The sequence below is a fragment of the Chiloscyllium plagiosum genome, unplaced genomic scaffold, assembly GCF_037043375.1.
Source record: "Chiloscyllium plagiosum isolate Xiang-an unplaced genomic scaffold, Cpla_swu_hap1 HiC_scaffold_33, whole genome shotgun sequence".
NCBI lineage: Eukaryota > Metazoa > Chordata > Chondrichthyes > Orectolobiformes > Hemiscylliidae > Chiloscyllium > Chiloscyllium plagiosum.
Genome location: NW_028270171.1, coordinates 20,015,555 through 20,030,206, shown reverse-complemented (window position 1 = coordinate 20,030,206; position 14,652 = coordinate 20,015,555). Strand labels below are relative to the sequence as shown.

Here is a 14,652-nt window from a genome sequence, read left to right as displayed (position 1 = left end):
CAGACACAGATCTTCTTAAGAATCACAGATGAGCACTCCGGTGGTGATGCCCTTGCCATCAATAGGGGTGTACACGTCTGTGGCTGCATCTCCAAAGTCTAGAAGCAGTTGGGGCGACTCTGCCTTGACTTTGGGGTTTCGGGCATTGACTCTTTAACGGTCATAATGAAAAAATTGTTAGTGCCTTTCTGGGAGGCAATGGGCCCCAGCACAAATATACACATCAGTTTCCAATGCTGCTGTCAGTACACTGAAGGAAATGTAAGAGACAAAGATTCTTACCTCTGAGAGTGTAATCGCTAGCTCAATACATTTTGTTCCTCTAACAACCCCAGCCTCTGCCTCAGGGCTTTTTTCCTGTATCCTTATCTGGTAAGTGGGCACATTGGTAAGGCTGCTGCTCTTCTGTAGCTTGCCTTGAACTGGGTGACTTGCTAGGCCATCTGAGAAGGCAGTTTCAAAGTCAATCTAAGGGGCTATTTTTTCACGCAGAGGTTGGTGCATCTGTGGATTGAGCTGCCAGACGAAGTGTTGGAGACGGAAAAAACTGCAGATGGTGGAATCCAAAGTAGACCAGCAGGAGACTGGGGGAACACAGCAAGGCAGGCAGCATCAGGATGGACAGGCAGGAGGCTGGGGGAACACAGCAAGCCAGGCAGCATCAGGAGGGACAGGCAGGAGGCTGGGAGAACACAGCAAGCCAGGCAGCGTCAGGAGGGACAGGCAGGAGGCTGGAGGAACACAGCAAGGCAGGCAGCATCAGGATGGACAGGCAGGAGGCTGGGGGAACACAGCAAGCCAGGCAGCATCAGGAGGGACAGGCAGGAGGCTGGAGGAACACAGCAAGCCAGGCAGCATCAGGAGGGACAGGCAGGAGGCTGGAGGAACACAGCAAGCCAGGCAGCATCAGGAGGGACAGGCAGGAGGCTGGGAGAACACAGCAAGCCAGGCAGCATCAGGAGGGACAGGCAGGAGGCTGGAGGAACACAGCAAGCCAGGCAGCATCAGGAGGGACAGGCAGGAGGCTGGAGGAACACAGCAAGCCAGGCAGCATCAGGAGGGACAGGCAGGAGGCTGGGGGAACACAGCAAGCCAGGCAGCATCAGGAGGGAGAGGCAGGAGGCTGGGGGAACACAGCAAGGCAGGCAGCATCAGGAGGGACAGGCAGGAGGCTGGGGGAACACAGCAAGCCAGGCAGCATCAGGGGGGACAGGCAGGAGGCTGGGGGAACACAGCAAGGCAGGCAGCATCAGGAGGGACAGGCAGGAGGCTGGGAGAACACAGCAAGCCAGGCAGCATCAGGCGGGACAGGCAGGACGCTGGAGGAACACAGCAAGGCAGGCAGCATCAGGAGGGACAGGCAGGAGGCTGGAGGAACACAGCAAGTCAGGCAGCATCAGGAGGGACAGGCAGGAGGCTGGGGGAACACAGCAAGGCAGGCAGCATCAGGAGGGACAGGCAGGAGGCTGGGAGGAACACAGCAAGCCAGGCAGCATCAGGGGGGACAGGCAGGAGGCTGGGGGAACACAGCAAGGCAGGCAGCATCAGGAGGGACAGGCAGGAGGCGGGGAGAACACAACAAGGCAGGCAGCATCAGGAGGGACAGGCAGGAGGCTGGGAGAACACAGCAAGGCAGGCAGCATCAGGCGGGACAGGCAGGAGGCTGGGGGAACACAGCAAGGCAGGCAGCATCAGGCGGGACAGGCAGGAGGCTGGGGGAACACAGTAAGGCAGGCAGCATCAGGAGGGACAGGCAGGAGGCTGGGGGAACACAGCAAGGCAGGCAGCATCAGGAGGGACAGGCAGGAGGCTGGGAGAACACAGCAAGGCAGGCAGCATCAGGTGGGACAGGCAGGAGGCTGGGAGAACACAGCAAGCCAGGCAGCATCAGGAGGGACAGGCAGGAGGCTGGGGGAACACAGCAAGGCAGGCAACATCAGGAGGGACAGGCAGGAGGCTGGGAGAACACAGCAAGGCAGGCAGTGTCAGGAGGGACAGGCAGGAGGCTGGAGGAACACAGCAAGGCAGGCAGCATCAGGCGGGACAGGCAGGAGGCTGGGGGAACACAGCAAGGCAGGCAGCATCGGGAGGGACAGGCAGGAGGCTGGGGGAACACAGCAAGGCAGGCAGCATCAGGCGGGACAGGCAGGAGGCTCGGGGAACACAGCAAGGCAGGCAGCATCGGGAGGGACAGGCAGGAGGCTGGGAGAACACAACAAGGCAGGCAGCATCAGGTGGGACAGGCAGGAGGCTGGGAGAACACAGCAAGCCAGGCAGCATCAGAAGGGACAGGCAGGAGGCTGGGGGAACACAGCAAGGCAGGCAGCATCAGGAGGGACAGGCAGGAGGCTGGAGGAACACAGCAAGGCAGGCAACATCAGGAGGGACAGGCAGGAGGCTGGAGGAACACAGCAAGGCAGGCAGCATCAGGAGGGACAGACAGGAGGCTGGGGGAACACAGCAAGCCAGGCAGCATCAGGAGGGACAGGCAGGAGGCTGGGGGAACACAGCAAGCCAGGCAGCATCAGGAGTGACAGGCAGGAGGCTGGGAGAACACAGCAAGCCAGTCAGCATCAGGAGGGACAGGCAGGAGGCTGGAGGAACACAGCAAGCCAGGCAGCATCAGGCGGGACAGGCAGGAGGCTGGGAAAACACAGCAAGGCAGGCAGCATCAGGAGGGACAGGCTGGAGGCTGGGGGAACACAGCAAGGCAGGCAGCATCAGGGGGGACAGGCAGGAGGCTGGAGGAACACAGCAAGCCAGGCAGGATCAGAAGGGACAGGCAGGAGGCTGGGAGAACACAGCAAGGCAGGCAGCATCAGGAGGGACAGGCAGGAGGCTGGGAGAACACAGCAAGCCAGGCAGCATCAGGAGGGACAGGCAGGAGGCTGGAGGAACACAGCAAGCCAGGCAGCATCAGGCGGGACAGGCAGGAGGCTGGGAGAACACAGCAAGCCAGGCAGCATCAGGCGGGACAGGCTGGAGGCTGGGGGAACACAGCAAGGCAGGCAGTGTCAGGAGGGACAGGCAGGAGGCTGGAGGAACACAGCAAGCCAGGCAACATCAGGCGGGACAGGCAGGAGGCTGGAGGAACACAGCAAGCCAGGCAGCATCAGGCGGGACAGGCTGGAGGCTGGGGGAACACAGCAAGGCAGGCAGTGTCAGGAGGGACAGGCAGGAGGCTGGAGGAACACAGCAAGCCAGGCAGCATCAGGAGGGACAGGCAGGAGGCTGGAGGAACACAGCAAGTCAGGCAGCATCAGGAGGGACAGGCAGGAGGCTGGGGGAACACAGCAAGGCAGGCAGCATCAGGAGGGACAGGCAGGAGGCTGGAGGAACACAGCAAGCCAGGCAGCATCAGGAGGGACAGGCAGGAGGCTGGCGGAACACAGCAAGCCAGGCGGCATCAGGAGGGACAGGCAGGAGGCTGGGGGAACACAGCAAGGCAGGCAGCATCAGGAGGGACAGGCAGGAGGCTGGGAGGAACACAGCAAGCCAGGCAGCATCAGGAGGGACAGGCAGGAGGCTGGAGGAACACAGCAAGGCAGGCGGCATCAGGAGGGACAGGCAGGAGGCTGGGAGAACACAACAAGGCAGGCAGCATCAGGAGGGACAGGCAGGAGGCTGGGGGAACACAGCAAGCCAGGCAGCATCAGGCGGGACAGGCAGGAGGCTGGGAGAACACAGCAAGCCAGGCAGCATCAGGATGGACAGGCAGGAGGCTGGGAGAACACAGCAAGCCAGGCGGCATCAGGAGGACATGCAAGAGCCTGGGAGAACACAGCAAGCCAGACAGCATCAGGAGGGACAGGCAGGAGGCTGGGAGAACACAGCAAGGCAGGCAGCATCAGGAGGGACAGGCAGGAGGCTGGGGGAACACAGCAAGCCAGGCAGCATCAGGAGGGACAGGCAGGAGGCTGGAGGAACACAGCAAGGCAGGCGGCATCAGGCAGGACAGGCAGGAGGCTGGAGGAACACAGCAAGTCAGGCAGCATCAGGAGGGACAGGCAGGAGGCTGGGGGAACACAGCAAGGCAGGCAGCATCAGGAGGGACAGGCAGGAGGCTGGGGGAACACAGCAAGCCAGGCAGCATCAGGGGGGACAGGCAGGAGGCTGGGGGAACACAGCAAGCCAGGCGGCGTCAGGAGGTGGAGAAGTTTTGGATGTAACCCTTCTTCAGGACTGGAGGGTGGGGGGTGTAGGGGGATGCTACAGATAAAGAGAAGTGGGAGGAAGGATATGGGTGGGGGGGGGCGGAGTGGTGAGGTAGTGATAGGTGAATACAGGTGGAAGATATGACCTGGTAGGTCGATAGGAGGAATAAATCCGGTTGATAGCTGGAAGGAGGTATTGGAGGCTGGTACAACATTTAGTCATCTGGATGTATATGAATAGGAAGGGTTTAGATGGATATTGGCCAAAGGCTGACAAATGGGACTAGATTAATTGAGAATATCTGGTCAGCATGGATCAGTTGGACAAAGGGTCTGTTTCCTTGCTGTACATCTGTATCATGTCATTGCTTATTGGGGGGAGCAATCACATACAGTCAGTAATTGGAGAAATGCAAAATGATTTTTATTCACAGTCGGTGAAAGCAAATACAAAGAATATCAACAAAGGCAGGGTTTTGCTCCACGTAAAGTCAATGAAATGATGGGAAAGGCTAGGAGGTGTCGGGAATGTTGGATGATGAGAGAAATTGTGGTTTTTGTTAAGAAAAAGAAGGAAACATATGTCAGGTATAGACAGGAGAGATCGAGTGAATCCTTAGAAGAGTATAAAGGCAGTAGGAAAATACTTAAAAGGGAAATCAGGAAGGCAAAAATGGGACATGAAGTAATGTTGGCAAATAGGGTTATGGAGAATTCAAAGGATTTTTATAAATACACTAAGGAACAAGGGTAACCAGAGAGAGAATGGGGCCCCTCAAAGATCAGCAAGGCAGCCTATGTGTGGAGCCGCAGAAGATGGGGGTGATACTAACTGGAGTATTTTGCGTCAGTATTTCCTATGCAGAAGGACATGAAAGATTTGGAATGTAGGGAAATAGGGGGTGACATCTTGAAAAATGTCCATATTACAGAGGAGGAAGTGTTGAATGTCTTGAAATGCATAAAAGTGGATAAATCCCTAGGACCTGATCAGGTGTACCCTAGAACTCTGTGGGAAGCTAGGGAAGTGATTGCTGGGCACTTGCTGAGATATTTGTATCATCAATAGTCACAGGTAAGATGCTGAAAGATTGGAGGTTGGCTAATGTGGTGCCACTATTTAAGAAGGGTGGTAAGGACGAGTCAGGGAACTATAGACCAGTGAGCCTGACATTGGTGGTGGGCAAGTTGTTGGAGGGAATCCTGAGGGACAGGATGTACATGTATTTGGAAAGGCAAGGACTGATTAGAGACAGTCAGCATGGCTTTGTGCGTGGGAAATCATGTCTCACACACTTGATTGAGTTTTTTGAAGTAACAAAGAGGATTGATGAGGGCAGAGCGGTGGACGTGACCTATATGGACTTCAGTAAGGCATTCGACAAATTTCCTCACAGGACACTGATTAGCAAGGTTAGATCTCATGGAATACAGGGAGAACTAGCCATTTGGATACAGAACTGGTTCAAAGGTAGAAGACAAGAGGGTGGTGCTGGAGGGCTGTTTTTCAGACTGGAGGCCTGTGACCAGTGGAGTGCCACAAGGATCGGTGCTGGGTCCACTCCTGGACGGGTTGGATTGAAGGGTCTGTTTCTGCGTTGTACATCTCTATAATTCTGTGACTGTATGATGACCACGAGGCTGGCAATTCAGATATGAATCCCCTGGGCAATGGGTTCAAATTCCATCAGGAGAAATTTAAATTCATTTAACGAATTCTGAAAGCGGAGTCTATAATAAATTGCTGTAAATACTCAACTGATTCAATCGTGGCCTTCAGGGAAGGAGATTTGACATCATGTCGTGGTGCCCATGTGACTTCAGATCAACAGCACTGTAGCTCTTGATTGACCTCTAAAAAGGTCAAGCAGACCAATCAATTCCGGGCAATTAGGCAATGGGAAACAAATGCTGGTCTTACCAATGATGTATAAATCCCATGGAAGTGTTAATGCTTCCAATATCTTCAGTTGAAAGTCCATTCTCTGAATGCAGTTTACGTCTTTATTTCTTGTCAGTTGTCAGCAAATCCTTTCCTGCGAGACTATGACACAAGGCCCACACACTCGCAGATGTTCCTGTCCTCCGTCACGGAGGACTTGGGTGACAGCAAGCGGGTAAGTCTGGTAAGTTGTTATATCCAGATAAAATGACTAAGATCTGGGAGTCATAGAGTGATAGAGATGTATACCACGGAAACAGACCCTTCGGTCCAACTACTCCATGCCGACCAGTTATCCCAACCTAACCGAGACCCACCTGCCAGCACCTGGCCCATATCCCTCCAAACCCTTCCTATTTATATATCCATCCAGATGCCTTTTAAATGTTGTAATTGTACCAGCCTCCACCACTTCCTCTGGCAGCTCATTCCATACACACACCACCCTCTGTGTGAAAAGGTTGCCCCTTAGGACCCTTTTAAATCTATCCACTTTCACCCTGTACCTATGCATCCTAGTTCTGGACTATCCCACCCCAGGGAAAAGACTTTGTCTATTTATCCTATCCATGTCCCCTCATGATTTTATAAACCTACATGAGGTCACTCCTGAGCCTCTGACGCTCCAGGGAAAACAGCACCAATCTATTCAGCCTCTCCCTCTAGCTCAAATCCTCCAACCCTGACAACATCCTTGTAAATCTTTTCTGAACCGTTTCAAGTTTTACAACATCCTTCCAATAGGAAGGAGACCAGAATTGCAGGTGCCTTCAAGAAGAGTAAAACTCCCAGAAGCAACTGCCCACAGGCCAAGTTTATTCATTTCAAAATCACTGCCTTAAAGGGTGGATGACTCAGAAGCTTTTCGTATTGAGACCATCAGATGGAGGAGCTTTGCCATTCAATGAGATCTGATAATCCTGAAATCCAAATTCCTGCTATTTCGCTCAAACCCTTATTATTATTTTAGTTCCCATCATATGTAAAATATCTGTGTATCTCAGCCCTAGTATACACTTAACAACCTTTCAAATATCTGTGGTTAAGAATTCCCCAGATTTACTATCCTCTGAGAGCAAAGAATTGCTCTTCATCTCTGACATAAATGTGGGGTCTTGCATTCTGAGATCATGATCTCTGGTCCCATACGTCCAAAAGGAGGATCAATGTTGCACATCTACCCTGCTAAGTCCCCTAAGAGTTGTTAATTTTAATAAGGTGCTCTTCTAAGGTGTTCGTTTTTGTAAACTTCCAATGAGTTCAGACCAAACCCACTGAACTCCTCCTCAGAAGGCAATCCTCCATATCTGATATCAACCTTCCCTGGTCTGCCTCCAATGCTAACATACCTTTCATGAGATAAGGCACAGAAAACTGTTCATCATTTTCCAGTGTGCTTTGACAAGAGCCTTGTGTATTTTTATATGTTTGGTGTCACCCTCATCAGCTGCTTTCAAACCATTTTTTACATCAAGGAGTCTCAGAGCCTGACAGCTACAAAATTGTTGCTACAGTCACAAACTGGGACAGAAAGTGACATTTGATTGTCTACAGGATAACTAAGAGTTAGCATGGCATTTGGCTGGGGGGAAGGAAATGTCCCGGCCACCCTGTCTAGTATATTCAGGAAGGTAGCCTCCAATCTCACATGAAGAATTCTCATTGAGGATGGACACTCTGAGTCAATGCGAGAGAGAGGGTGGGCGGTTTCCTTATAAGGAGAATATGCAAATATGGAACACGACACTGTTCCAATAAATTCTTGTTGTTTTGGAGTTATGCCATCAAAAGAAAAATGCTTTGTGTAGAAGAAATGTGTTTATACAGGCTGGAGAAAGGTGTAAATAGGATGTGAGTATGATTTGGAGAAAGTGAGGACTGCAGATGTTGGAAAAGCATGGCTGGTCAGACAGCATCCAAGGAGCAGGAGAGTTGACATTTTGAGCATAATCTCTTCATCAGGAATGAGGGGGTGGCCCAAGGGGGCTGAGAGATAAATGGGAGGGGGGTGAGTCTGGGTGAAGGTAGTTGAGAATGTAATAGGTAGATGAAGGTGATAGGTCGGAGAGGAAGGTGGACTGGATAGATGGGGAGGAAGATGGACATGTAGGACAGGTCAAGAGGGCAGTGCCGAGTTGGAAGGTTGGATCTGCGATAAGGTGGGGGAAAGGGAATTGAGGAAACTGGTGAAATCCACATTGATCCCGTGTGGTTGGAGGGTCCCAAGGCAGAAGTTGAGGCGTTCTTCCTCCAGGTGTCGGGTGGTTAGGGGTTGGCAGTGGAGGAGGCCCAGGACCTGCGGAGTGGGAGGGGGTGTTGAACTGTTCAGCTACCCAGTGTAGAAGAGACTGTATCGGGTGCAATGGATACAATAGATGATGTGTGTGGAAGTGCCGGTAAATCTCTGTTGTAAGTGGAAGGCTCCTTTGGGTCCTTGGACTGAGGTGAGTGGGGGGGGGAGGTGTGGGCACAGGTTTTACAATTCCTGCAGTGGTAAGGGAAGGTGTCAGGAGGGGTGGGTGGGTTGGTAGTGGGCATGGACCTAACAAGGGAGTTGCAGAGGGAATGGTCTTTATGGAACGCATATAGGGGTGGGGAGGGAAATATATCCCTGTTGGTGGAGTCTGTAGGTGGTGGAAATGGCGGAGGATGATGCTATGTATCCAGAATGTTCCACATCTATCAGAGATTTACCTGCGCTTCCGTACATATCATCTATTATATTCTTTACTCCCGATGTGGTCTTCTCTATCTTGGGGTGTCAGGATACCTACTTGCGGAACGTTTCAGAGAACATCTCTGGGACACACGCACAAAACAACTCCACTACTCTTTGGCCGAACACTTTAATTTCCCCCACCGCCCCCTCCTGATGAAGGGTTTACCCTTGAAACGTTGACTTTCCTGCTCCACAGATGCTGTCTGACCTGCTGAGCTTTTCCAGCACCACATTTCTTGACTGAGAACATGATTTGTAAAAGTGGGGGATATGATATGGTTGTCAGAAGTAGTGGGTAATGCCAGTTGGTGGCGTGTGAGAATAGTGAACATTGTGACATGGCAGGGAAGAGACCGTGATAGGAAGGTTATCCCACTGAAAGACTGAAGCGACTGGGCTTGTATACCCTTGAGTTTCGAAGATTGAGAGGGGATCTGATTGAGATGTATAAGATTATGAAAGGATTGGACACTCTGGCAGTAGGAAACATATTTCCACTGATGGGGGAGTGCTGAACCAGAGGACACAGCTTAAAAATACGGGGTAGACCATTTAGGACAGAGATGAGGAGAAACTTCTTCACCCAGAGAGTGGTGGCTGTGTGGAATGCTCTGCCCCAGAGGGCAGTGGAGGCCCACTCTCTGGATTCATTTAGAAAAGAGTTGGATAGAGCTCTCAAAGATAGTGGAATCAAGGGTTATGGAGATAAGGCAGGAACAGATACTGATTAGGAATGATCAGCCATGATTATATTGAATGGCGGTGCAGGCTCGAAGGGCTGAATGGCCTACTCCTGCACCTATTGTCTATTGTCTATTGTCACTGCTGCCATGTGTGCTGACTGGTTATTGAGAGTGACACAGTGGCTCAATGGTTAGCACTGCTCCCTCACAGTACTAGGGATAGGGGTTCAATTCCAGCCTCTGCTGACTGTCTGTGTGGAGGCTGTATATTCTCCCTGTGGCTGTGTGGGTTTCCTCCCACAAAGGTGAATTGGCCATGTTAAGTTTCCCATCGTGTTAGGTGCATTAGTCAGGGGTACGTATGGAAAATGGATCTGGGTGGGTTACTCTTTGGAAGGTCAGTGTGGACTTGTTGGGCCGAAGGGTCTGTTTCCATACTGTAAGTGACCTAGGAGAAAGTGAGGACTGCAGATGCTGGAGATCAGAGCTGAAAATGTGTTGCTGGAAAAGTGCAGCAGGTCAGGCAGCATCCAGGGAACAGGGGAATCGACGTTTCGGGCATGAACCCTTCTTCAGGAATGAGGAAAGTGTGTCCAGCAGGCTAAGATAAAAGGTAGGGAGGAGGGACTTGGGGGAGGGGCGTTGGAAATGCCGATAGGTGGAAGGAGGTTAAGGTGAGGGTGATAGGCCGGAGAGGGGGTGGGGGCGGAGAGGTCAGGAAGAAGATTGCAGGTTAGGAAGGTGGTGCTGAGTTTGAGGGTTGGGACTGAGACAAGGTGGGGGGAGGGGAAATGAGGAAACTGGAGAAGTCTGAGTTCATCCCTTGTGATTGGAGGGTTCCTAGGCGGAAGATGAGGCGCTCTTCCTCCAGCCACAGTGTTGCTATGGTCTGGCGATGGAGGAGTCCAAGGACCTGCAAGTCCTTGGTGGAGTGGGAGGGGGAGTTGAAGTGTTGAGCCACGGGGTGGTTGGGTTGGTTGGTCCGGGTGTCCCAGAGGTGTTCTCTGAAACGTTCCGCAAGTAGGCGGCCTGTCTCCCCAATATAGAGGAGGCCATATCGGATGCAGCGGATGCAGTAAATGATGTGTGTGGAGGTGCAGGTGAATTTGTGGCGGATGTGGAAGGATCCCTTGGGGCCTTGGAGGGAAGTGAGGGGGGAGGTGTAAGTGACCTAACCTATTTTTGGAGGATGAGGCAATCCCACACTGTGCTCTGGGTGTGCTGACACCTGAGTGTGAGAGACTTGCCCATACTAGACTTACACTTTGTTGTCGTGGGGGGAGGACTGCGTTCACACTCTATCCTGATCTCAAAGTCTGAAAGCAAATTGTAGTTTGAGGGAGTCGGGTGTTATATCTATTCACGAATTCACTGGGCTTTAACTCATGTCCTTGTTTTGTCTTTGTTGATAGCTACTCCTTCACCAATTACTGCACAAGCTCCAGGGTTAGGGGCTCACTCTTGTATTATGAGGAAAGCAATGAGAGCTCACAATGTTCAGTCGGGTTGGTCTGTCTGTGTCAAGAATCACCAAGCCAGCCACCTCAATAATTTCCATTCGCACTCAATCCGAATCATATACTGAAAAGGTGCAGATAACCAAAACGCTGACATCCCACACAAGACATCAACAAATACACAAGGAATCCAAACTGCCCAACAGAGACACACAACAGATGTTACTCGCTACAGTAAGAAACCTCGACAGATGCACAATCACATTCACCACCAGATTGGAGCAGATACACGTCCACAATTGACAACAGGTTTTATTTTCCACACAGGAGGAACATCTGATCGAAGCTTGGAAGATGGTTTGCATGGTCCCTCCAGTGCAGAAGAACGAGCTCTTTGACATCAGGAAGAAAATATAAACTCAGCAGAAAATATCTCTGACATCTCCCATACCCAACTCCCCATGCACGTGTCTGGGACTGTATTAATGACATTTCCAACTTTTTCTTTTTCCGTTACAATAATTATCTCAGCAAAAGTATGCTGCAAGTGTCTAACAAGTGGAGCAGAGTGGCGCAGCGGAAGCGTGCTGGGCCCATAACCCAGAGGTCGATGGATCGAAACCATCCTCTGCTATTTACTTTATGGAAACATTCCTTCTTACTCACACATTCACTTCATGCTTTGCATCAAAGCTTCAACCTGCACCACAACCATTTTTTTTTTCAGCGACCACCATTAGCACAGAGTAGCCGCAATTTCTGCATCCCCACCCCATACACACCCCACCCCAAACACACACACACATACTCCTTTCTGTTAATGATGAGGAGGTGCAGGTGTTGGACTGGGGTGGACAAAGTTAAAAATCACACAACTTTCTCTTGACCCTCTACTGCACGGTCACCTTAAACACCAGAACAAACGCTGAGACTGAAATCGCTTCCCATCAAGTCTCCAATCTGCACCACAATAATGTGGTTTTTTTTTCCAGCAACTTCCACTAACAGAGATTATCCCTAATTGCTGTAACCCCCCCCCCCCTCTCCTTCCTATCAACCCTGTCCTGCACGGTCACTTCCAGAGGGCCACCTTCCCCACAGTCACACCAGAACAAGCGCTGAGACTGAAATTGCTGGAAAAGCTCAGCTTCCTCAGTTCTGATTTACTGCATCCGCAGTTCTGTCGGTTTTTATTCATGACAAATGCTGCTCACTTTTCACAAAACGGAGCCTAGAAATGCAATCCCTGGGCTTAGATGGTGCACAGCTGAAGAGCTGCGGGAAAACAAGCCACATCATCCACTCACTTATTTGCTAATGTGAGAAAATAAAGCAATTATCATTTCGATAGTTAAACCCGAACCATAAACCAAGCCAATAAAACAAAACAGGGAGCTGGCGATTGCATTCTCAGAGGCTCGAACCTTTGTCTCTTAGATCCCGTTCTGTGTACTGACAGCAGCACTGAGCACACAGGGAACTGACGCATTATTTTTGTGCTGGTGCCGTGGACCCCCAGAACAGCAGTAACAATTTTCCATCATTGCAATTAAAGAGTCAGTGCCTGAAGCCCCATCAACTTCTAGGCAGAGTCTCCCCAGTTACTTCCAGACTTTAACGAAGCAGTCAGCGATCTACTGTGCATCCCTATTGGCGGCAAGGACATTACCCTGAGAGCTCATTTGTGGCTTTAAAGAACAACTGTATATGGGTGTACATCAATGTGACAGCACTGTCTGCAGTGTTTACATCAATATTGGCAGGAAATTAACCTTATTTTCCTCGGTTCCTTCACTATGTGACACTGAGCCCCAAAAATTGAGATTAGTTCAGAATCCAGCAAAGGTGGACTGAAAAGGTAATAAACAGGGAGAAAGAGAACTACAAGGGCAAACTCGTGAGGAATATAAAACTGACTTAAGAGCTTCTTTAAATATATAAAAGGGATGTCAAAGCTCCTTCGGAAATGAATCGGGGAGATGGTTATGAGGAAAGTGGAAATGGCAGACAAGTTAAACAATATTTTTCATCAATCTTTGCTAAAGATATGTCAAACATCCCACTAATACTGAAGACTACAGGTGAGGAATTAAATAGCAGCACCGTTACCAGAGATAAACTAAATTGGGGACAGGCACATACAGTTAGTTCTTCTATAACAGTCATGATTTGGAGATGCCAGTGTTGGACTGGGGTGGACAAAGTTAAAAATCACACAACACCAGGTTATAGTCCAACAGGTTTAATTGGAAGCACTAGCTTTCGGAGCGACACAATCACCTGATGAAGGAGCGTCGCTCCGAAAGCTAGTGCTTCCAATTAAACCTGTTGGACTGTAACCTGGTGTTGTGTGGTTTTTAACCTTCTTCTATAACATGGTGGTTGTGTCCTTGTGCAACCCCTTGTTATAGAAAAATTGCGCTTTAGAAACAGCGCTTAAAGTGTTAGCGCTGTGGTCACCTTACAGCCAACACCTCTGAAAAGGTGCGCTGGAGAAACAGCATCCCCAATTCATCAATTGCATCTGAGAGATTCGCATTGACGAAGCACAAAATGACCTACAAGCCCCCTACCCTTGCTGACTTCCATCCCAGTAACAAAGACAGTGGACACATTGGCTGTAATTTTCCAAAGATCCTTGGATTCTGGAGTATCAGATGCTTGGAAAATTGCCAATGTGACATGTCTAGTCAAAAATGGAAGGAGGCAAAACGTGAGCACTATTGGCTGATGATCCTAACATCTGTTGTTGGATACGTATTAGAATCAATTATGAAGGAAGTAACAGCGAACATTTGGAAAATCATAATTTAATCAAACAGATTCAGTATGGCTTCATGAAAAGGAATTAGTGTCTGACTAATTTATTATAGTTTATTTTTAGGAAGTCTCAATGAGCGTGGAGAGAGGGAAACCAGTAGAAATAGTCATAGAGATGTCAAACATGGAAACAGACCCTTCGGTCCAAGTTGTTCATGCTAACCAGACATCCTCAATAAATCTAGTCACATTTTCTAGCATGTGGCCCATATCCCTCTAAACCCTTCCTATTCATATACCCATCAAGATGCCTTTTAACTGCTGTAATTGTACCAGCCTCCACCACTTCCTCTCGCAGCTCATTCCATACACTTACCACCCTCTGTGTGAACAAATTGCCCCTTAAAGCCTTTTATAAATCTTTCCCCTCTTCCCTTAAACTTACGCCCTCTAATTTTGGACTCCCCTGCCCTGGGGAAAGGACTTCAATAGTCGATTGAGGTGAATGGCTTGAATATCTGTCTGGCTTTATCCAGATTGACTGCGAATACTGCAAGCTTCCTGGCTTGATATCTCAGTTCTGCTGCCTCATTAACACCTATTCAATATAATCAATCAAGGTAATACTGGTTTGCATATCTGTCTGTCTGGCCTGATCCAATTCCCAGCATGCCATTCTGTTGGTCAGTTTTCCCAGCATGCTGCTCGGTTGGCCAATGTTGCTTTTCCCAAAAGAACTGTCATTTTGTTTGAAAAGGACATTCCATGACTATACCTGTGCTCCAACAGCTTGGGTGTGGAGGTGAAGCAAGCTGATGGATGGAAAAAACAAAAACTTTAAGCACACAATGTAACCGAGATTTGGGCAGAGTACAAAATGGACATCCTATAACAAGCACGAGGCAGAGATACAGAGCACTGATCATCCTGATGTGTC

General features: G+C 50.1%; 1 non-coding gene across 1 annotated transcript; it reads left to right on the top strand.

Annotated features, from left to right (window-relative positions):
* Window positions 1–11,517: 11,517 nt before the first annotated feature.
* trnam-cau (transfer RNA methionine (anticodon CAU)) lies at window positions 11,518–11,589 on the top strand. Its single transcript has one exon. It is a non-coding gene; the product is annotated as a tRNA-Met (tRNA).
* The last annotated feature ends 3,063 nt before the right edge of the window (window positions 11,590–14,652 follow it).